The 22,332-nt window shown below is 39.3% G+C and overlaps 1 long non-coding RNA gene across 2 annotated transcripts in view; it reads right to left on the reverse strand.

The window, feature by feature from the left end:
* The window catches only part of LOC144207443 (uncharacterized), a 98,489-nt gene that overhangs the window by 16,791 nt on the left and 59,366 nt on the right, over positions 1 to 22,332 (reverse strand). The window contains exons 5-6 of one of the 2 annotated variants that reach the window (XR_013328660.1): positions 20,738 to 20,805; positions 8,370 to 8,423 (exon numbers count right to left, since the gene is read on the reverse strand). This is a non-coding gene — a long non-coding RNA (uncharacterized LOC144207443). The remainder of the gene's footprint in view (positions 1 to 8,369; positions 8,424 to 20,737; positions 20,806 to 22,332) is intronic. The other variant, XR_013328661.1, reaches the window with a different exon arrangement.

The raw sequence follows: 22,332 nt of genomic DNA on the forward strand, positions 1-22,332 counted from the left end.
AAGGCACATCCGCCTCAAAGTTCTGAGATCATGGATTCAATCCCTGGTGGGTTTTGACCTTCCTGTGTGGAGTTTGCATGTCTTTTTCATGGCTCCACAGGTCATTTTTAAAATACATACTTTTTAGTACTTAAAAATAAGGGAGGATTTATCTGAGATAAGATTAAGGACTCCAGGGAAATGGAGCGGTACAGTCGAGTAGAGATGGGAAAATGGACACGCAGCAGTGCTACCGTGATGTAGGGTCACTTCACTTCTGACATGTAATGAATCCAGGTCAGCTTTCTTGTCAAGCAGCCTACTTGAGAACACTCAATATAGTTTTATTCTAGAGGAGACAGCACCTATGGTCTGACAAAAGCATTGCATGCATAGTTAAGCCAAATATGAGGGAGCTGAGGCTAAGGTTCACAAGTATAGTTTACACCATTTCAACTTAATGATCAGGATTTGAGGGGAGGTTATTTTTTTTCTACAACTGTGAGGACCATGCAAAGAGGGCTCTAAAGATAAGTGAGTAATGTGGAGTTTTGTGTGTATATGTCTGTTTGGGGTGTGTGTGTGTTTGTTGTTTGTATGAGCTAGAGTGTTTTAATTTGTGTTAGTCCCATGTGTTTGTGTATTAACTACTTTGTGGAAACACTATTTCAAAATGGCACCAAGGAATTAAATGTCCCTCAAGGGGAAACTATTTTATGTTTGCACAAAGGCATTTATGCACCCTTTCGAAACATGATGTTTTTATCAATATGAAAATAAACATCACAAACATTCCATATACTTCCACACACAGGAATTTAAGATAATGAACATTGACGCTCTACTTGTGTCACTCATGTTCAAATGAAGCTGATTCAATGTTGTCACTCAAATATGTCCTCTTTCATGTGTTTTTTTTCTCCCAACTAATTCAAGGCGTGCGGCTAGAAACAAGCTTTTTCTTATTTTTTTTATATGCATTACATTTTTAGCAGCTCACTGTGCAGCAACTAAATCAAACGAACAAAAAATGACTATTTAAATATCAACAACTAGCTAATATGAAAAAAATGAACGAAAAAGGAAAGAGAACATGTATCATTCCTTTGCAGTAACTATAATACAAAAAAAAACAGTTAGTGTTCTAAAATGGTTGAGAGTTTTGGAGTGGCTCACAAGGAAATACTTCATTATTTTTTTAACTTTTCTTTTTTTGTTTTAGTATTACAACTTAATGTCACACTTGAAGCTCTACTTTTAGTTTCAAATCCAAATTTCCAAATCAATTTGTGTTAAAACACACAAGAATAAACAATTTATTTTGTTCTTCCATGTAAAGGCAGGCGCCCCCAGATATTTTCAACTTCCCCACCCTGAGGTTAAATAAATCCTAGCTTCCTAGAATGCATCACATCTAATATCATATTGTATTGGTGTTGAGTTTATGAGCTACAATTCTTATTTCCTGAAGCTAAACTTGCACCCAAATAGGTCTATATTTAAAGATTATACAGTAGCTAGACACGGCCCTCCAGGCTGCAACTCAAAATACAGAGCTGGACAAGTCATGCCCTGAGGTGGCCCTTAGACCACTGACCCCAATCCTTTGCAAACTTCCATCTAGAAAATAGCTCTTGCTGGAGGTATTGAAGAAATAACACAACAGCTAATTAAAGCTCATTGATCTTGCCTTCAGAAGGCGTGACGACAACACGGGTTGACAAGAGCAGGGTCTCATGTTTACCTGGAGACCTAAGGTCAATGAGCATCATTGTTCAATGTGATTGACTATGTATGCATATAGGGATATCATTAGAAGCCTCATTTGAAACCTCACACATCCAAGCTACAAGACCCTAACAATATGTTGTAATCCTAACCCTGGCCTCAAACTTTTATTGCAAACCGTTGATTTGCAACCCCATGCCTAATGTAGGGCTATTTTGAAAGCAAAGCCCTGACTTGAAAGCATAATTCAAAACTCTAAAATGGGTTTTAGATACCAATTATATGACATGATGGAAGCTTTCAACCTTGATATAAAAACACAAAACTTTTCATCATAAAACTTCAACCTAAGCTTGTAGCCTTAAACCTCATCCCTCAGTTTACATGCCATTGTCAAGTAGTTCCCATTTTAGTGAATCATTTTGAATCTCTTTAGCATGGGAGTCATATCTTAGTTAAGTCACTATGACGGTGAGAAGCTACGAGAAAGAAGAAAAAAACTATGAGGAACTTTCTATGCTGCTTGAATACCACGGACAGTGTCATGCCACTTCAGTACCATGGACAGCACCATGCCACTTCAGTACCATGGACAGCGCCATGCCATCAATAGTGAGTAGAGACAGGCTCCAGTGATGTCTCAACTTCACAAAGGAGAGTCATAAATCTAAACTTCAATTAGATACATGATCAATGAGTCGGGCAGCCAGCAGGAACTTTTCATTAGGACACCCTCATGTTTATCTCTTTCTACTACTTGGGAAAAAAAGTATCTTCTGCGTACAAATGGTTTACCTACCTAAGGCATCCCCCCTAACTCATATAACAAACTCTAATATTCCCCGCTTCTGATTTTCAATTCCTACCGCTTCATACTTGGTTGCGAATCACACCAGTGGGATACCAGGTCAGGACTTGAAGCAAAAACAACAGCTTGCAAAAAGCAGAGGTAATACACTAAAGGCCACTAAACCAGTTCTCCTCTACACTTTAAGTCGAGGTTGGAATATTAGTTTTGAATCATACCTAAAACTTTATACCTTTCTTTAAACTGCAACTTCGGACCATTAATCTATCACGAAAGTAATTTGGAACCCTAACTTTTTTGCTAAACCATATATTGAGTTCCCAATCTTTTGCTATCATAAATTTTTAGGAGATCAGATTCAATCATTAAACAAAACTGATCAGCAAGAAAATTTTGACCTTCGCACCCCAACATGAACCCAAATTTAAAACCTTTGCACTAATCACTTATCATTTTTAAAACCTTGTTTGTAGCCTTATTATTGGAAGCCAAGTGGAGACGTTGTCTAAACTTGATTTGAAAACTAGACATGAAACAATTCTTCTTGTTTGTAACCCTGATGATAAACCAACCCAAGGTCATTTGTCAACAGCTTCACGAGGTGTGTTCAGTATTATTTTGAGTTTAGACTGCTGTCCCTGCACTATTCTGTTGTTTGTTTTAATTGAGGTCAAAGTCACAATAGAAGGCATCTACTTTGAAACTACCCGCGGGCCTCTTTCTCTTCCCTACCTGTCTGGAGCCCTGTGATTTTTCTTCCAACCACGTCACCCACCCTGACCTTCACTAATGCTTCCTGTCCACACTCGCACAAAGGACACGACTGCCAAAGTATTGTGGCGCTCGTTGCCCTCGGCGGAACTACCCGGGAAGGTTACGCTTTATTGCGACATCGGCCGCGAGCCCGTGTCTCGTAAAGGTGGCTGTTTTCACTGCTTAAAGCAGATCCCCCCTCCCAGGTTTTAACAGCCCCTTGCTCAGCAGACTGGGGAATGCATGGTAACTACTACTAATGCTAGTGACCAAAATAGGTCAATGGGGTATTTTAACATAAACTAAGTTGATACCCAAATTAAATGCAGGCTTGTATGTCCTAATCCAATATTAACAATACCATTCCTGTATACTATATTCCTACCACAATTATCCCCCTTTATCTGAAATTTAAATGTCTACAAATGTACCATAAGGCAAACACCCATCCCTGCTATAACTTGCAAACACACACACATTTCTATATTGCTAATTCTAATGAACGACCCATGATGGGTGAGTAAGCAAATCTCATAAACGACACATCTGCTGGAGCATATTGCAGTGAGGGCCTCATGGGGGCTGAATCCAAAGTGGTGGGACTGAGTGTAAATTGTGCTGCATCCGGTTCCAGCTGACCCGTCTTGCAGCCAATCGTAGTTAAATATTGCCGCAGCCTCAATAATGGCAGAATGATTCCAATCAATGTTACCATGTTTTAAAAAAAATATCAAGGTTTGACGTGAGAGGTTATCAGTCTCAACTTCTAGACAAGGGTCGAGTATGCAGGGAGACGAAAGACTTGAATTTGAAACCCAGTCATTGTCTCTGGCACCATTGATCCCCTCCCCTTCCCTCTATGTCCTTGGGCAAGCTAAAAATACAGTGTAGGCCCTGTTTTTGACAGTGCCCTCTTCGCTTAATCGCATCAATATTAGATGATAGGAACACTGGTTTAAAGTGACGGAGGTGACAGGTTAAATTTTGGACCTAGCGACGTAATGAAAGTGTTTTTTTTTTTAATTCATTTTTGCTCTCACTATTTGTATCATATAACATTGTAGTTTGATTAATGGAGCAATGTATAGATATTTGTTGATCGCCATATTGTTAGATAATCATGAGCCTTGTATCATAAATAATACCAGAGATTCCCACCCCTAATCTATAGCATGCTTAAATCCTAAAGGCCTTAAAAAGCTTTGTCCTTTACATAGATTCAAGACATTGCGTGACAGATACCAGATTCAGAAAAAGCAGCTTCCAAATATGAAAGTGAGCCCGTGGAATGCATACTATGTATTTTTTTCTTTTAAAGTAACTGTAATCTTGTAAAACCCACAAGGGATGATCATAAAGAATTGTCAAATTTCTCTCAGGCACAATAATTTGGGCTTTCACTCTTCTAAGACCGAGGAACACGGACAGTCACCTATTTAGACAGCAGTAAGAAAAAAAAATCCTATGTGCGGAACATGTATCGCTGACAGTTGTGAATAATGCCAACACTCTCGTCTATCTGCCCTTCCTGCAAGTCTGGGGCTACGTAATCACACCCTATGGAAAATTTATACAGAGCCGGGTGTCTTTTGTCTGTGTAAAAAGCCCACTTGACGAGACCCCTTTTATGCAGAGATAGGCAAGACATTCATGGAATGGACACACCTAGTTAAAACATAGTGCCCAATACATTTTTACTTGCTGGTGAAAGTGCTTTATACTCAATAAAACCTTTAAATGCAGTGGGCTAAGCAGGGTGGGGAAAAAAAAAAAACATCTTTTCCAATAGAAAGAAACATTTGCGTGCATCCATGCATTCGGACAGCTTTGCGGTGGTCACTTGAGCCACCTATCGGCTTGTCAGCTACTTTTTATCATCCACTGCCCAAGGGAAATACTGGCTATCTACCTTTTTTTGTACCATATAGACACGGAAGGTGGCGTTCATTTGTCACCAGGTTGCTTGGTATTCAGTCATTTTAAATATTTCACAAGGTTGCGCCGACCACAACAGTATGACGATGAATATTTTAGGAAGCTTTTCCTTTTGGGCGCCTGGTTCCTTGGTGACAATGCATGCCGACATTAAAAAAAAGAAAAAAAAAACATTTTAACTTTTACGAGGGATATAAAAAAAAAAAAAACGATGTAAATAAGACCGAAAAATGGGTGGTTAGAGAGGAAAGGGTGAAATTGGAGACATGCAAAGACACAATGAGCCCTCTGTGATAGTGAGGTTTAACATGCACACAGCATCTCCTTTGAGGAGATGCTGGATGGCAATTTCAATCGATCAGGTGCAAACTGACACACAGTTATGCGTACAAAAGTCTGCAGATAAGTCACTGTGGGGAGCACCCTGCTGCCCCCCTCCCCTCCCCTCCCTCGGAAAGAGAAGGTACCTCATTTGGACGTCAGCATATTACAACTTTGCGCAAATGATGCATTCATGGCTCACCTCGTAGCAGTAGAAGAGGGAGGAAAAAACAAAAGGAAATCCTACTTCAATATGAATCCGATCCCAAATGATTTGGTGCCAAATGATACGCGCTTTAATCCGTGCGTAAAGAAAGAACGGCTCGCGTCCGTCTATAATTCCTCCACCTCGACGTTGAACTTGAAGCGCTCCAAAAGCGCTCCTTGTCAGCTCTTCCGCGGCTCCAGCCGAGCGGTGCACCCTTGTGCAGAAAAATGTGAGGGGGAAAAAAATGGAAAGGGTGCTGATGCCAAGCAGTGGAAACTTTAACGCAGCTCGAGCCTAGACAAGGAAAAGGCGACGCCAAAAATATCTTCTCGGTCGTGTGTCCTCTGAATGTTTATTGATTTTTCCCCGTTGCGCGTCTCCTCCGTTTGGTGACACCTGCACTCCCCAACATCATCTCACGCAGGATGGATGCTGAGACAGCAGCGGAATTGGGAGAATCTCTCTTGCTCTCTGGCTCTCTCTCTCTCTCCTCCCTATCTCTCTGTGTCTCTCTGTCTCTCTCACTCTCTGTCCTTCCTCCCACACACTTCCACCTCCTCCCTGCACCTTTTCTTCTCTCCCTCCCTCGCTCGCTCCTCCCAATCTTTACCACAGTAAACACCCTCGTCTGTTCACTCACGCGTCCCAAAGACAGACATGCTTCAATCTCGCAAAAATAAAAGGAAACATTATCAAGACATTAATATGCTACATTGTCACGCATGATGGGTAAAATACCAGTTTTTACAGAGCCTAAAATTAAAAATGCTATACTGTCAAATTGATGAAAATACTTAAAAATACACAAAGTGTTTGAAAATAAATCCTGAAAACATGGGCACAAGCGGAGAATAAATGAGTGACAAATATGAGTTTTAGGGTAACTCTTTAGGTCGAATTTTTGACATTTTTGTTTGCTTGGGTTTAAAATGCAATCCTGTTAGCATTATGAGCCAAAACCCAATTATATCACTGCCTTCTGGCCTGCTCCTACCAATACATAAGTGAGTCGGCTTTTCATTTTATCAAGGAACAATACCACAATGCCTTTTAATATACATATTTAGTGGATTTCACAACCAACTAAACAACATGGAGGAGTTATTTAAAATACCAACACATGATGAAATATAAAAAGATGTCATTACAAGCCAAACAATATACAGAACCCCGCTTACTTATCAGAATAGTTGATATACTCCATTTGCAAAATTGCTGCCTTAATTTACAATGCCCTAAAAAAGCCAACAACAACAACTAAAGAAGCACATTTGTGAAAAGGTTTACATTTCTCTGCTTCTGAACATTTGGCGACGGTGCCCTGAGTGGTCATACCAACTGCTTGAATAAAGAAAGACTACCCTCAAAATACTAGTATCTAAATCATAATGTGAAACACAATTAGCCGTGATGTCTTAAGGAAAGTCTCCCCCGCCCAACTCCTTCACCACCCACCCACCCACCACGCTGCATCCTATATAAGCTACATTCATTTATTTACACCAAAGCCATTAACAGTGCACACTATCTGTCAAGCATGGAAGCCAAGTGACAATAGTGCATGCTGTTTTTGCACACATACTGTGAATAAATGACATAGCTTAAGCCACACGATTACTGTATGTTACTATAGCTTAATGCCACACAAAGACCACAAAGTACACGTTTTAAAGTACTTTGGAAGTTTTTCCTGAATTGTGAACCTTTTGTACTGGAAATATAAGCAACCTCAATATAGGGGTTAGTACGTGCAATGATTTATATACCATTTCTTTGATCAAAAGCCATACTTATGTTCCCAAGCGAAATTGAGTTTCACCCCAAAGTAAAATGACTGTGCATTTTGACAGGTTCACTCAGCCATGCCTCTCCACCACCAGATAAAATATCAATAGGGAAAAGATACAAATAAAAAATACCGACAACAACACAGACCAAATTGCTCACTGTGATCATAATTGAAGATACGCAGTTGTTGTTGCACAAAGCGTGATTTCGTCAAGTTTCTTCTAACCCAAAACACAGACAACAAAAACGGAGACCATTTTTTCTGCCAGTTTTGTCTATGTCCAAGCATTCAAGCTCAAAGGCTAATAACAGAGAAGCATTCAGCTGCCAGTCATCAAGTCAACAGGCCTGGCTGGCTCCATGTCATCGGCAACGTGGTGCCACAGCATGCAACAGCTTGTCTACTTGTATCTACTCATTGGCACTGTGTGAATTTGAATGGATATTTCACCAATTTCAATGCCCAATTTGTACCAGTGGCATTGTTTTATTGGTTTTGAAACAGTGGTTGTCTTTTTTGTTTAACGATTTCACTAAGCTACAATGCATCAGAGACCAGATCAACAATCAAATCGTAAAACATTCTCTCAATTATAAGGATGTTATTGTTTTGAGTTGTTGGAATGGACTGTTGCAATCATAAAACATTGTAAATGACTTTTGCCAACGATCTTATAAGCAATTATACCTATAGTTGTATGTTAAACACGGGTTAAATATGACAAAATATTATACCAACACAAAGTAAGACTAGGAGAAAAATGCCAGTATAATTACAACATTAAAATGGAAAAAATTATGAGAATAAGGTCCTGCATTGTAATATTACAGCATTAAAGTCATACTCACGATGGCTGCCAACACTTGCACTTTTTTTCAGTGGAGAATGCAGTATTGTAGTATCTAAAGGAAAAAAAAAGATATGTGGAATTGGTACAATATCAGGATCAGTATCCAAGACAGATTGGTATTGATGCAGCAGTAATAGAAGCAGGTGACTCCCTGATCATACAATATTGAAGAACATTGAATAGTGAATGACAAGTTGTGAAGTCAAGCATTAAATCATGTTGTTTATGCTTGTCAGTAACTGACAATATCTTTTTGTTTTACATTGACATGCTCACCATTAACCCACCCAATTGAATTGTTTACTTTGAAAGGTCGTAGCACTGTGAGAGTCAAAAACAAAGATACTTCCATCTCCCTGGAGGCAAGTGAAATGATGCGTTGCCACCCCCATCGATCAACAGCTCAAATGACATCCTTTCACTTTAAGGGAGAACTCATTAAAGGACGCAGCTCATTACGCCTCATTAAAATAAAGATCAGGATGACACCCAACACATTATCAGTGTTAACTTAGAGGCAGTGAGGACAAATTTTGGCCCAAGGAGGACTTTTTTTTTAAACTAGATTTTAATAGCAGTTTAACAACAACAAAAAAAAGCCTCTCTAAAAGATAAGCTTGAGTTTCAGAGTGGCGCTTATTTTCTAGTGTTTTTCATCGAAATGTAGAGGATTATTATTTGTAACTTAAGAAAAATTATGCAAATACACTAAGTCTGCACTCAAAGTGTGGCAATCATGTTTGGCAGAGCTGTAGAAGCAAAGAATATGCACTCCGGGCAGTTTCCAGCATCTCCCATTTCGATTTCACGAGCTCACAGGCTTATTAATTGGATAGTTTTGTTGATTTGGTCAATTGCAAAAAAAAAAAAGTTACTGAAAGTTTTCATGGCACACCATTTTTTCCACTCAATTGATTCAAAAAACCCTTTTTGGCACTTAAAACCTTCAGCAAAATAATACAGCGGGTGAATGTTTTTGTTCATTTACAAAACCTCAAATTAAATACTACCAATTTAACCATACATCCGGTATAAGTCATTGTACTTCTTATATCATTTTGTAAATATAATTGTAAATATACATTTTAAATTGATATAATGTATAAAACCAACAATTCAGACTGGGTACAAGCACAAATAAATGTTACCAAAAAAACAACAACAACAAAAAAAGCAAAAAATAAACAATGGTTAATTTTAGATGAAACCTAATGTGAACTGAACATACATTAAAAATGAAAGAATCACAAGATTGTCATTTTTCAGAATGGTGTAGTTACATCGGTCTCTGGCAATAATTTAAAAAAAATCCCTGCATAGAGCAATGAGGAGCAAGCATAGTTGTCCTTTAATGGCATTTTTAAATGCAAAATCCTTAAGGGCCACCACATTTGTTCTTGTTGTTACATCCGACGATGGAATTTAATTGGGGGGACAGGTACTCTTGGCACCCACCCATCATGTCAACATACACACTTACTCAGCAATTGTTGACAGTCTAGCTGGGCACTTCAGATGACATCTTTACACAGAAGAGCAAGGAATGCTTTTTCAAGGGTCGAGAAATAATTATAGATTATTATAGACAGAGCCAGAATGGGCCTGGGGTTACAGCCAACACTGTCAGGTGGTTAATTCAAGGGTCAAGGGGAGGTTGTGTTGACTGAGAGTCAAAGTGAGAGGGTGACTTCAACAAAACACTCTTTGAATAGTCACTGTTGTGATGTATACTTCTCCATGCTAGTCCTCAGGGTGATGAAAAAGTGGGTGCTAAATGCCTAATTCATCAAATTCTTGAAAATGAATCTAAAGTACCACAATATTTGACCTAAACAAGACTACAAATACAATTTTGTTGATCTAACAATCACACTGACTAACAATCACATCCCTAGAAGGTAAACTCAAATACTTCCAATGCATTTGAAGTATTTTTTGTACAAATCAGTCATTGTGGATTTAATTTTAGTTAAAAAATAGACTTTTTCCCTACTTTCATTGTTTCTAGCTGTTTAGCTCGTCACTTTCCCTGAGCGTTCTTCCACTCCTTAGCATGTGTGGCAGATCTTTTGTTAATGGTCACAATAAACGTTGATCTCCTCAGTTCTCGCCTTTTACGTCCAAATGGCAGCAAGACAAATGTCGCTCACTGATCCCAAGAAACATGACGGAATGGGTTATGAATGCAAGTGCCCCGAAAGGACTTGTATTTACTTTGCAAATAAGAGACGTCCTCTGCCGGGAGTCAAGGAGGGGGGTATCGGCTGATGTCCATGTGTAGTGACAATGTCCACACAGGGATGCTGGGGCGGATGGCTCGGTAAGAATGCAGGACCTTGCCGAAGGGTCTGCTGATGTTAGACGCATCCTAAAACCTATTTTTTGAAATGTTTTTGGAAGGCCCTTATAGAGGATCAAGCTAATGAGTGTTTGGGGGACTTATTTTAGTCTAACTGAAAAGATATGTGGCATTTTGCTCTTGCCAACAGGCCTGCAACGATGCAAATCCTCCTGTAAGTCAGGTCTTCGTTTATTTTTCTGTAGTTGTTGCGTGGCATCCACATGGTAATGTGCCGGATCGGAGAAATATCAAACTATGCTGCGAGCACTTCTTGTAAAAGATGATTACCCTAACAATAAATTGTTCTCTTTGTGGTCCGAATCAAAAATAACTTTTAACGAGCACTGGCGTGCTAGTAAAGTAATATTCCTTCTTCATAGTAAAATGCACCGCGTGCACATACAAAAGGCGAGGGTTCAATTGGTTCAGCTAAGCTCCAGTAACGAAGAGGGACATAGATCCACTGCAAATTCTTGACGATGAAGCTAATTTCATTAACCGAAGCAGTGTTTGAACAGGCCAGCCCCGCCACCACCGTGACAGCACAGTGTGAGGTGGGAGAATAAGATCTGTTCTTTTTAATGAACTTCTCTACAATAAATCTAGCTGTGTGCTCAGGTACACGCCCGCTTGTACACGCACTCATTATTGCACTGAAGCTAGCAGTTCCATAGATAGAGCAATTTCTTTTGTCCAGCGGGTGTCCCACGCTTCCCTTGTGAGACTAGTTCTCATCCGTGACCGAACGTTTGGTCACCGGTCTTTTGGTCGACGGTCAAATGTACTGAGATATTACACAGTACTTAGATATTAAAACGTACTTAGATATTAAAACGTACTTAGATATTAAAACGTACTTAGATATTCAAACGTACTTAGATATTAAAACGTACTTAGATATTAAAACGTACTTAGATATTAAAACGTACTTAGATATTAAAACGTACTTAGATATTAAAACGTACAAAGATATTAAAACATACTTAGATATTAAAACGGTACTTAGATATTAAACAGTACTTAGATATTAAACAGTACTTAGATATTAAACAGTACTTAGATATTAAACAGTACTTAGATAATAAACAGTACTTAGATATTGAACTCTCTCTTAGATATTGAACTCTCTCTTATATATTGAACTCTCTCTCTCTCTCATGAATATGATTTTGAGAGCTGATTTCAACAGTAAACTCTCTGTCACCGTTTGACCGGCAACCAAAAGGGACCAAAAGACCGGCGACCAAACGTCCGAGCACTGTTCTCATCCGATTACCAATCCATTTATTCTCCCTAATTTGCTTAGACCTTTTAATTTCAGTCAATCAGCAACGGTGGCACTAAGATGACAATTTCCGCACTGCTTATCCTCACTAGGGTCACCAATATCAGTGCACCAAGAGACGGACAACCATTCATGTGCATACTCACACCTTGGAGCAATTTAGAGTGTTCAACCAGCCCACTCTACATGCTTTTGGCATGTGGGAGGAAACCTACATAAGCCCCAAGGAGAACATCCTATCTTGAGTTCACAAGAAAGCGACTGGAAAATATCCAAAAAGTTGATCGAAAGTGACCACAATCTACCAGAAGTGACCCATGAAAGAGCAAAGCACTCCGTGTAATTTTTCAAAAGTGGCATATTTTTTTAGTCTTTATTTTGTTCTCTCGGGACAAAAACCCATGCTGCCTGGATAACTACTATGACTCTGGTCAAATGACAGTAAATTCTATTTGATTTTAGCACATATTTTTTAATGTATTGGCCTGCAAATAACTGAATTCAAATGTTCATTTTTTCCGTTGAGTAAGTTGGTTTTGGAGTTCAACTTTTGAGGGGTTCAAGAACATTAATCTCTCAGCATGTTCATGAAATGCCGCCGTCGCGCATGGACTAGCATTAATACGATTTTACCGATGAGCGGATGCGACGACATATTTTTGGTACCTTGAAATTGATCAGGCTTGAAGCGCTTTAAATGACACTTTACCTGCTAATTTTAAAGGGTCTTCCAGAGCCTGTATTGGTTGCAAACATTGGTCAACTCTTTTAGTTTAGACAAAATAAAATTAATGAAAAAAATATGTTTCTTCTTTTTTTTTTCTCTCTCTCTCTCCAACCCACTTTAGCTGTTCATGATTTGATGCCAAGTGGTTTACATCCCACGCACGGCAATCCATCTGATGTTCGGCTTAATGTGTCAACCTTTTGTCATTTGTGTTTGAAATCCAATGGAGTAATATTATTTTAACATTCATTGGGGGGATTCTTTGAAACAATAATAAAGTAAAGCTCTCTACAAATAAAAATTGTATTTTTTCTCTGTCCTCTTTTTCTAAACTTTAACCAAATCTCACCATTCCTTTGAAACATTGCACAAATATCCACAACATAAGCCTTTTTCCCTATTATTTTTAAAATGCTGCCACTAATTGTGAAGCATTAGTGTACGGGCAACTGTCAGAGTTTTATCAATTCAACGCTTTTACATTTTCCAATAAAAATACTAGCGATGGCTTGAGGTATTCTGAGAAGCTTTTGTCTTTATTTGCTTTTTGAGCTCTTTCCATTACAGGTAGGGTCACTAGTCAGGCCAGATGCCCCTTCCAGAAGAACCTCAAACAGAAAAGGCAGACAATACGACAAAACGTTTTTTCTCGTCAAAGATAAAATCACAGGCGCTGTCAAAGGTATTTGTACTCATTGAAATGTTTTTTTCCCTCCTTTAGTTTGCTTTTCATTTCCTGTGACATTCTTCAAACACATATATATCAGTCATTATTATTTATATATTAGACCTTCCCAGCTACAGTTTATGCAGTTTATTAATCCCCAGTTTTCCTATCATTACCTTAATCTCCAGCACTTTGAATTTATTGCAACACCATGGTTTTGGAACTTTGAGCCTGATATAAAATGTCTAGACATTGATTCATCTAGAGTTTTTTTTTAAACATTAAACATGATTTCTTACTTTATAAAAAAAAAGAAAAATCACTAGGATGGCAGATCGGAGAATGAATGAATATTCTAAGGAAAAGTCCAAGTGATTTATAGGACTGCTGTTGACAAATATGGGCAAACTGTCAGTACTCCCTGGCTGTCATTTTGGCAAGCATATCTGAAATTATTTTGGTTTGTGACAAAATGAATCTGTTGATTTAGAAGGAGATGCAACTTAACTCGCTCTATATATAAAAAAAGCACTGAAATATTATTTTTAGAAAGTAAATAAAATGATAAATACAAATAAAATAAACCCAACACATACACACATTCAAAGCTCATTCATATACATAAAGTGCCTGATATAGTGAAGGTTATAGCTAGCTACATCATAGCACAATGCAACTGGTGGTCAGTATTTAGGTTTTGTAGGATTGAGACTTCTTGGCTGGTCGCCCCGGCGGCCTGTTTTTAAAAAAAAAAAACACGTTGCCGCCATGTTTTGCGCAGATGCCCATTTATCAGCATGCGAATAAACTTGTCCTCACTCCTCGTTAATTCATCATCCTAGGGTGGGGTGGGGGGGCTTTGGAGGATCCGAGCCAAAGATGATAATCCATTTTACAAGTCTGCAAGCTTGTAACATTCACTATTTACGCCAGGAGATAATTTAATGACCCAGCCGGCCTTTCCCTAATCATCGCCAGATTCGGGCGATTCATATTTACCTCAACCCTAGTTCTACTCATTTGTCAAGTGACTGCACAGATTAGGAAAGCGAGGGTGGATATTGATTTGGACCTGGTTTGCGGGGTCCATGTGCACATCAAAAATTAATACATTGTTGTCTCGGTTTCACTTACAGCTCTGGAATAAACAATGCCGTCAAGGGTGGTTCAGGCATTTTTTTTTGTTGATACACCGCTTTGAAAGCAGACTTTCAACTAGAGCTTGTATAATACAAAATGTGGGCGGAATAGATTTGCGGAATGCGAGGTGGCTTTGTCATTTTAGATTGGAAAAAGAGAAGAAAAAAGAAAAATGAAGGATGCCAAGGATTTTTTTAGGGTCTCTAAGAAAATGATTCTCAATACCAGACTCCTGTGACATCTTCATGTGCTCCTGACAAGGTGAATTAAAACAAAACAAATCCTCTATACCGTGGGATTTAGCCTCTACCACCGGTGCAAATTGGCACTCCTCTGAAAGTAAGTAATGCTTCTAATACTGCTACTTAAATGAATGCTTGTGTTAACCCATTATCTGTTTGATATGTGGGGTTCCGCATTATATGCGGACAAATGTCAGCCAATTAGAAAGGATACATCGGTTTCAAAAGAGCTTTACTATATAATTCAGGAAACTAACAGGTTTCTGTCAAAGTTTTCCATTGGACTAGTGTCTATGTTAACAAATTGACTCCAATTCACAGAGCCTATTTCATTTTCACTTGGAGATGGTGAATGAACATATGCTCCTTATTAGTATCGGCAGCGACAAGACATGTCATCGTACTGCGGAATGCTAAAAAAAAATATTGAAGCGATCCTCCACAATCTATACTTTTCAAAATCTAGTATCCACCCACTGGTTGTCTTACCTAAGCCGGCCACCAGCTACACACATTGAAAACAAAGGAGACCTTGTTGCCCTTCTCAAGATGATGATAGACATCCAATCATGTGGTGTACAATCATCCTTCTGCTGTGAATTTAAATGAGTTGATTACTAGCCGACGTGCAATCCATTTGATGTGGTAGTGTGGCAGCAAATGTACTCCATATTTCAAGGAACATCCATTCAGTCACCTCGACGAGCCCTCACACTTCAAATGATTGGCCGTGTAACGCAGTCAATGGCGGACAATAAGTTAAGATGTGTCTGGACACGTCATGATAGGGATTTACATTCAAGTTGAGTATGCGGTTTAAAAACAAATATTAACTATGCACTGTATATTTGTATTCCCTAAAAAGCACCATACAGGTAAAGCATCAGCATTGGAAAATATCACTCAGCCAGATCTGGGTATCGGGGCAAAAATGCTATTGGTGCAACACCAGCACTTATATGACTTACAGCAATGTGACATGGTTTATAGTCAATCTTTAGATTTCAATGACTTGAGGACTTACATGTTTTTATGAACATAAAGGTAATCTCAGGACATACAAGCGGATCCTGCCACCTACACAACCTTATCGTTGCTGAATGCAGATGTCAGCCAGCCACCATGGACTTGTCTCCCCTTGTGTGTCCATGCTATATTCTAGAAAAAGCAGCTTTGTGCATGCAGTAGCAAAGTGCAATGTAGTATATATTATGGGGCCATAACACTCATCTCATGTCTACACAACTTGCAAAGCTGATTATGTCTGGCTACTCTTGTCACAGCGGACCTTACAGCATCCATATTGCGGCCTGTGACATTGTTGGCAAAGCATGTGTCGGGCTTCGGAGGGGGCAGCTTTATGGGAGCTGGATCCCCGCTACAGATGTCCTTAATTATGATTTGTTTCCCGCTGTTTGATAGGATGAAGAGGCAATTGCAAAGGGTCGAGAATTTGTCTAGGGAGCCCTAGCCCTCATCTGCGCTTCCGTTTCGAATTGGGGACGCTCGTCACATCAAAGCATGTCTCCGTAGTGAAGAACAAACAAAACCCGGAAGCAGCCAATCATACACCACTCCAAAGAGACAGGCTTAGTGCTTTAAAAAGTAATTCTAAACGGTCAAAGAAGGTGTTTGAATGCAGTCCTTTCACACAGACAGACAAAATAATGACATGTACATCCATACAAAAACAACAAGAGCAATAATAATGTATAGCAGTGCCCTGCATTAAATGTGCCAAATGGGAAATTGTAATTGAAGTGCATATAATTTTGTAGCAGCATAATATGGCTTGTAATTTAATTGAATTCTCCGACAAGACGCAATATATGCTTAATTGATCAGGTAGGTGCTGATAATATACAAAACATGTCCAACTGGTGTCACCAAAAAGATGTTTTTTAGGCCATGTTTTGGCCCTAGAAATGAAAATCGTGCCACAAAAAATAAATAAATAAACTGCAACTCCCTCTAACTTCCAATAAGGGCTATTTATAAATCAGTGTATAGCAATCAGTGTGAAGTTTGTCAGTATGGGAATGGTTAAAAAAAGAAATCCGCCCAAGTATACAAGGCCTTATCATATCCAAGATAGCAAATACCTCGTTGAAATATAGTGTTTTCCTTTAAATCAAAACATAGAGTGTAAACATAGTATCCGGGCTCAATGCGTTGCCGTGGTGATCTCCCTTGATGAGGCCAGACTTTCTTTACATATGTTTTGAAAGCAAATGCTGACAGCCAAGGAAGATTGGGGCTCTGCATCTGACCTCTTCAACGCTGCTTGTTTTTAATGAGACCTACTCGGTCTCAGGTCAGTGTGATGTTTCTGCGTGGGGAGATCATAGATTTCACGCAAACATGGGCCAAGGTCAACTTGAGACCTCCACACATGCACTAATATGTTACACAGTGTCAACAAGTGATTTATTTCCCTTGGCTTTTATTTGTCTAATAACTGGTAATTCCATCACAGTAAGGAGCAGCCAAGTCAAACTCGAAATTAAGTTTAACACTGCATTGGAGACAGTATGCACTACATCTTGATCTGCACGAAATGCCTTTAAGCATAGTGAGAAAATATGCAGGCTTTACTTTGTGATGCTAAAATATGCATAAGTATGTTAGGCTGGATTCTTACTTTGTAGCTCACATGTCACTTTTTCCTCTTACCACATTTCCTGTGAAACAGCTTTGTTTTTTGCGGTTTGCTCCCTGAAAGTCACTGTTTTGATGAGCATTACAAAGCGGTTTTATGCAAATGTTTATAAATTAGCCAAGCTGTTGAGATTTTGTCATTCTGTAACACTCTACATCTTGAGTGGGGCCAGCTAGCTTTTGGTGGTGAAATTAAGGCACATCAGGTGGTTGTAAGTTGCTAGAGAAGAACTAAAGGAATGCTGTGTAATGTTCACAATCTAGTTTTCAAGCACTACGTCATCCCTACTAGACCTCCATATTCATTTGAAAAAGGAGAATGGCAGAAAATGAACAATTTCCTTAAAATTGTCGGAATCGGTATCAGGTGGCAAAAACAAAAAAAAAGATATTGGTGCAACGCTAACGACAACAGTATTGCACTGCCACATGACTAAACAGCAATCAATAATTTAAAATGGAATTCAACAACTAACTCTGCCGTGACATTACACACATTAACTTGCCACTCTTTCTCAAATCAATCCAGCATACAAGCTTGATAGGCTCATCACGAGTGCCCTGAAGCTCATCATTCCCGATATCAGGGACTCTTGACTTAAAGTCCCAAAACACAACAAATCCTCCACCACCCTCATGTTAAGTTGCGTTTCAAGAACCAGATGGCAATATTAGACAGGGCAGGAGACGAGCGCTAAAGACATAGGAAATGCCTGTAAAACCTTTTCAAAATGTATTATTCAATCAACATGGCAGGCTCAGGGATTGCAAAGCATCACTGTCACTTGTCGGCTCAAATTACGTGGAAACTGCACACAAACACACAGGCGCAGTCTGCCCGTCAACATGTATCACTGCATTTCTATTTACATTTTTTTCTCGCAAATCATGCCTAAATAAGGCTTGTCGAACTAAACCAAGCAAGCACTCAGTTTTCCGACAACTTCTCCCATGACAAATGTGTCTTCCAGTGCTCTTTTGTGTAGGCAGGCATATGACCTTTGTCTAGGGCATCTTCTTCTTTTGACCCCCAACCCCTCTGCCAATCGAAAGGTCGCACAAAGCAGGGTCGCAAAAGTCATGGACCAAACAAGGATTGTCTATTTAGACTGCCTTTTGGACAAATAGGCTCGAGTCCCTTGTGGATCAGGGTCTCCAAACCGGTCCTCCAGGCCCGCTATGGGTGCACCTCTTTGTCCCAAACGATCCAACACAAACAGTTTAACAAATGAGGTTTCTGCTGAAAAAGAAGCATCTCACTGCAATCCACTGATTGCACTTCTAGGATACCTGAAATGTTGTGTCCTGTTTTCTACATAGTAGATGCATTCTAAGTGGGTGTGGGTTATCATTCCTCCCCATCAGGAAGATCTTTTTTTCACCAATCTAGTGTCCTGCAAGTGCAATCAGTGGATTAAAGTCAAGAGCTTCTTGTCTCATTGGTTCATCTGCCTTAGTGCACCAGTTGGAAAACAATCTGAACCCATAGTGACGCTAGAGGATGGGTTTATCCCCCTATGGTCAAGGGGGTTATTTTTTTCTTACTCTCAAAATACACATTTTCACTAGGACACAAAAATTGGTGAGGTCCCTTATTGTGAGGCTGCTTTCCTAAAGGATGATTCATTGTCCTGTAGAGGGGGTGCATGTTTTCATGCGCTTTTTTGTCTGAGAGGTATGGAGGAAGAAGACAGTAGGAGTAAACTGACTCTTTGGCTACAGCAGCTCGACTCCCACTCAAAACAGTGAATAAGCACCGCTGCCTGTACTGCAAAGTCCTTGTAAGCAAAATTACTTGCAGACAAGTGGGACGCCGATTTGCTGCTGTGCACAATGGATGCAATACTCAGCAGGAAGAGGAGGTGCGGGAGTGGTGGGAATGAGCAAGTGAGTTCGATGTTCCTTGGGTACAAGAAATCATGAATTATAAGAAGAACACAGAATGCCTTAGCCGTCTGCTATTTTGGGGTCGTTTTGTTTAACACTTGTTGACATGCAGTTTTGCACATGCTCCTCATCACGACACAATTCACATTTGATTCGGCTCCAGTGAAAATTCATCACATCTCATTTAATTTCACTTGCTGGTGCATTCTAAGACACTTTTTTCTACTTTTGAAAATATGTTAACAACAGAATTTGCCAGATATCATATCTATATCTATCTACGTGTATACACACACGCTAAATAATATATTTGAATTAAAAGTACACACATGAAAACATCCTTTGGGAGTACACAAAGTTTACCACTAAATCAAGTCAAAACCAAAGAACAAGATCATTAACACTGACCAGCTTTGGGCTTTTAAAAAAACTATCTGTATCCAAAATACAGCACACTATGACTAGTCAACACTTATAGGCACAGCGTTTATTTTTAAGACTGGGTCAATCCTCATGGTAACTGTTGACGATGTATCAGATGTGACACTAATTTCTTTCAGAAGATGGTACACTAAGTTTTAAAAGGCAAACACAGGAACACAAACAGAGTTAATTTTCTATCATCACACTTTTGCATGCTGACAATGAGCAGTGCCAGCCACGGTAAATAAGATTTTAACAAAAGTCAGAAGGCCAAACATCCAGAGTGTCTCCAAGAAGAAAAGAGCAAAACAGAAGCTCTCTCTCGGTCTCCAGTGTCATCCTGTTTGCGACCCAGAAATGAATCTTGGCGCACCATCTGGATGGATCTCTCAATTCCCAAAATGTGTTTAGAGAAAGTAGAAGGGGGTGTTGAGGTGTTGTGGAAGAAGCACAGATGTTTCCTTGGTGGAAGTCATTTTGGCACTGCAGAGTGCATATAACAAGGCTACTGCACAGCTGACAAATATACTTTGTGGCTAAGCAGCTTGGCTACGATTGTTCTGGGTGGTCTGGACTCTAGACTCAAGTCACCGCAGCCGGTGTAGTGCAAGGAAAAATAAGAACCCCCTTGTGCTAAATGCATGTAATGCGTAAGAGTGACGCAACATAAACTGAGATCACTTCAATGAAGCAAATAACTATAAACGTTTTGCAGCACAACAGAGGAAGCAAATCACTTGGTGAGTACCAGATAGTTATGCTAAGCATTTTCAGGTCACCCGTTAACTGACTGACGGCCAATCGGGACAAATGTTCGTGCACCCCGCACTCCTTCCCAGTCAAAAATAAATTCAGACTTCTAACATATCAAATGCACCAAAAGATGAGCATTTGCAGTCATTCCTGTCAGTGCAATTTAATCTGATGTCTACTGTTGTCAATGGTGGGTAATGAGTTAAATTTGGGTCATCTCTTTAATAATTTTAGGGTACTTACAGGCCACCTCCTCATGCGTTGTTTTCCTTCTTTCTTTCTTTGCGTGTTCCATTGCCTTCAGGAAAACCCTGGTGAGAAGTCCCAAATTTTAAATCAATCTTTTTAATTGTATTCAAATATTAAACATTACCGCTCTTTGAAAAGTTATAACAAGCGCTGCGTGCCTCGCCGATGCTTATGCAAAACACAGAAGTGGGGGGAATTCAAAAGAATACTGCTTAAATAATGAATGTCCAAAGCGAGGGTGGGGTAATTAAAAAAATAATATGTGAGAAAGAACAGCATCAGCAGATCTGGGACAAACAAGTAGGACAACCAGGGTTTCTTCACGCAGCCTGTGAAATTCTGACATGTCACCCAGCTTTCCTAAAAGCAATGCAAGAGCAAAGGGGGGGGGGGGGGGGGGTGACAAAGCACCGAGCACTTAAATCAGTCGCAACTCATTTGCCTCTATCCTCATTACATATGTTCCTTATTTTCGCTTGCCTTCATTGTTGCATGCTGGCATAATTCACACTTGCGCTGAATTATTCACAAACAGTGCTTATTTGATGGAACTCGTCTGGTTACTTTGAAAGCTTTTATTATGTTAGATCTGCATTTGACCCCCTCCCTAGTGAAAATGAAGGAGTTGAAACGACAGGTGAACTAACTTCGAAGGACATATCACGTTACCGGTGCAATTTTCAAAGTCAAAAGCTTTTGTTGTCATTGTACAATAGCTGTGTTTAATTCTAGATTCACTAACATTAGGGTCAATAACAATATTGATGTTTTTGCTTTGAAATGATGTCCCTGAAGCCAGATTAACGATGCAACACATTTTGGAGTGAAATTTATTATGAAGTTATTGGGGTTTTTTTTGTTTATTTGTGTGCTGCGATCAGCTAAATTGGATGTGACGTTCATCATTGTCAATGAATCAAGTATATCCTTCTGTGTACAGAGGCAGGTAGTTACCAATCCATCTTTATTTCCCGTGGCGTTTTAATAACAAATGGCTCCTAAAAACGTACAATATTTGGAAAAAGGCACCTGAGATAAATAACCTAGTTTTAGTATGACTTTTTTTTGTAAAGACCACCCCAGTCAAGTCTACACTCCTCTTATTACCTCCAATAATTCCGAGTGTTAGAAAACTTTGCATTTCTTGTATGTTTTAAGACATTCAAATCACACTGTAATATCAGAAATCTAAAGATCTTGTTTCTAGGCTTTCTAAATGTAAAATGTCATAGGTTCAAAAACTGCAAAACGGTTAAACACCTGTCAAACATGTTCTTTAACAAACAGGAAGCATTTAATTTTAAAGGTTGAGCCTACATGGAAAAATATCAAGGCTGTGAGATTTTTTTTTTTTGCTCAACAATAATAGGACTACTGAAACCATTTGTCTTGAGACTACTCAGCAGACAAAAGCTTCTTGTATTGGGACATCACAAGGATGAATCTGTAGCCTTAAAATCAAAATGTCCTTGCCAGAATGAGAGATTTGTTTTCATTCTGCTTGTAATTACGAGCGAGAACACTGGTGCCTAATTTCCTCTCACCACCACTACCACAAAGAGAGAGATTTACATGCTCGAACGGCTGCT

This window comes from Stigmatopora nigra, chromosome 14, assembly GCF_051989575.1.
Source record: "Stigmatopora nigra isolate UIUO_SnigA chromosome 14, RoL_Snig_1.1, whole genome shotgun sequence".
Classification (NCBI taxonomy): domain Eukaryota; kingdom Metazoa; phylum Chordata; class Actinopteri; order Syngnathiformes; family Syngnathidae; genus Stigmatopora; species Stigmatopora nigra.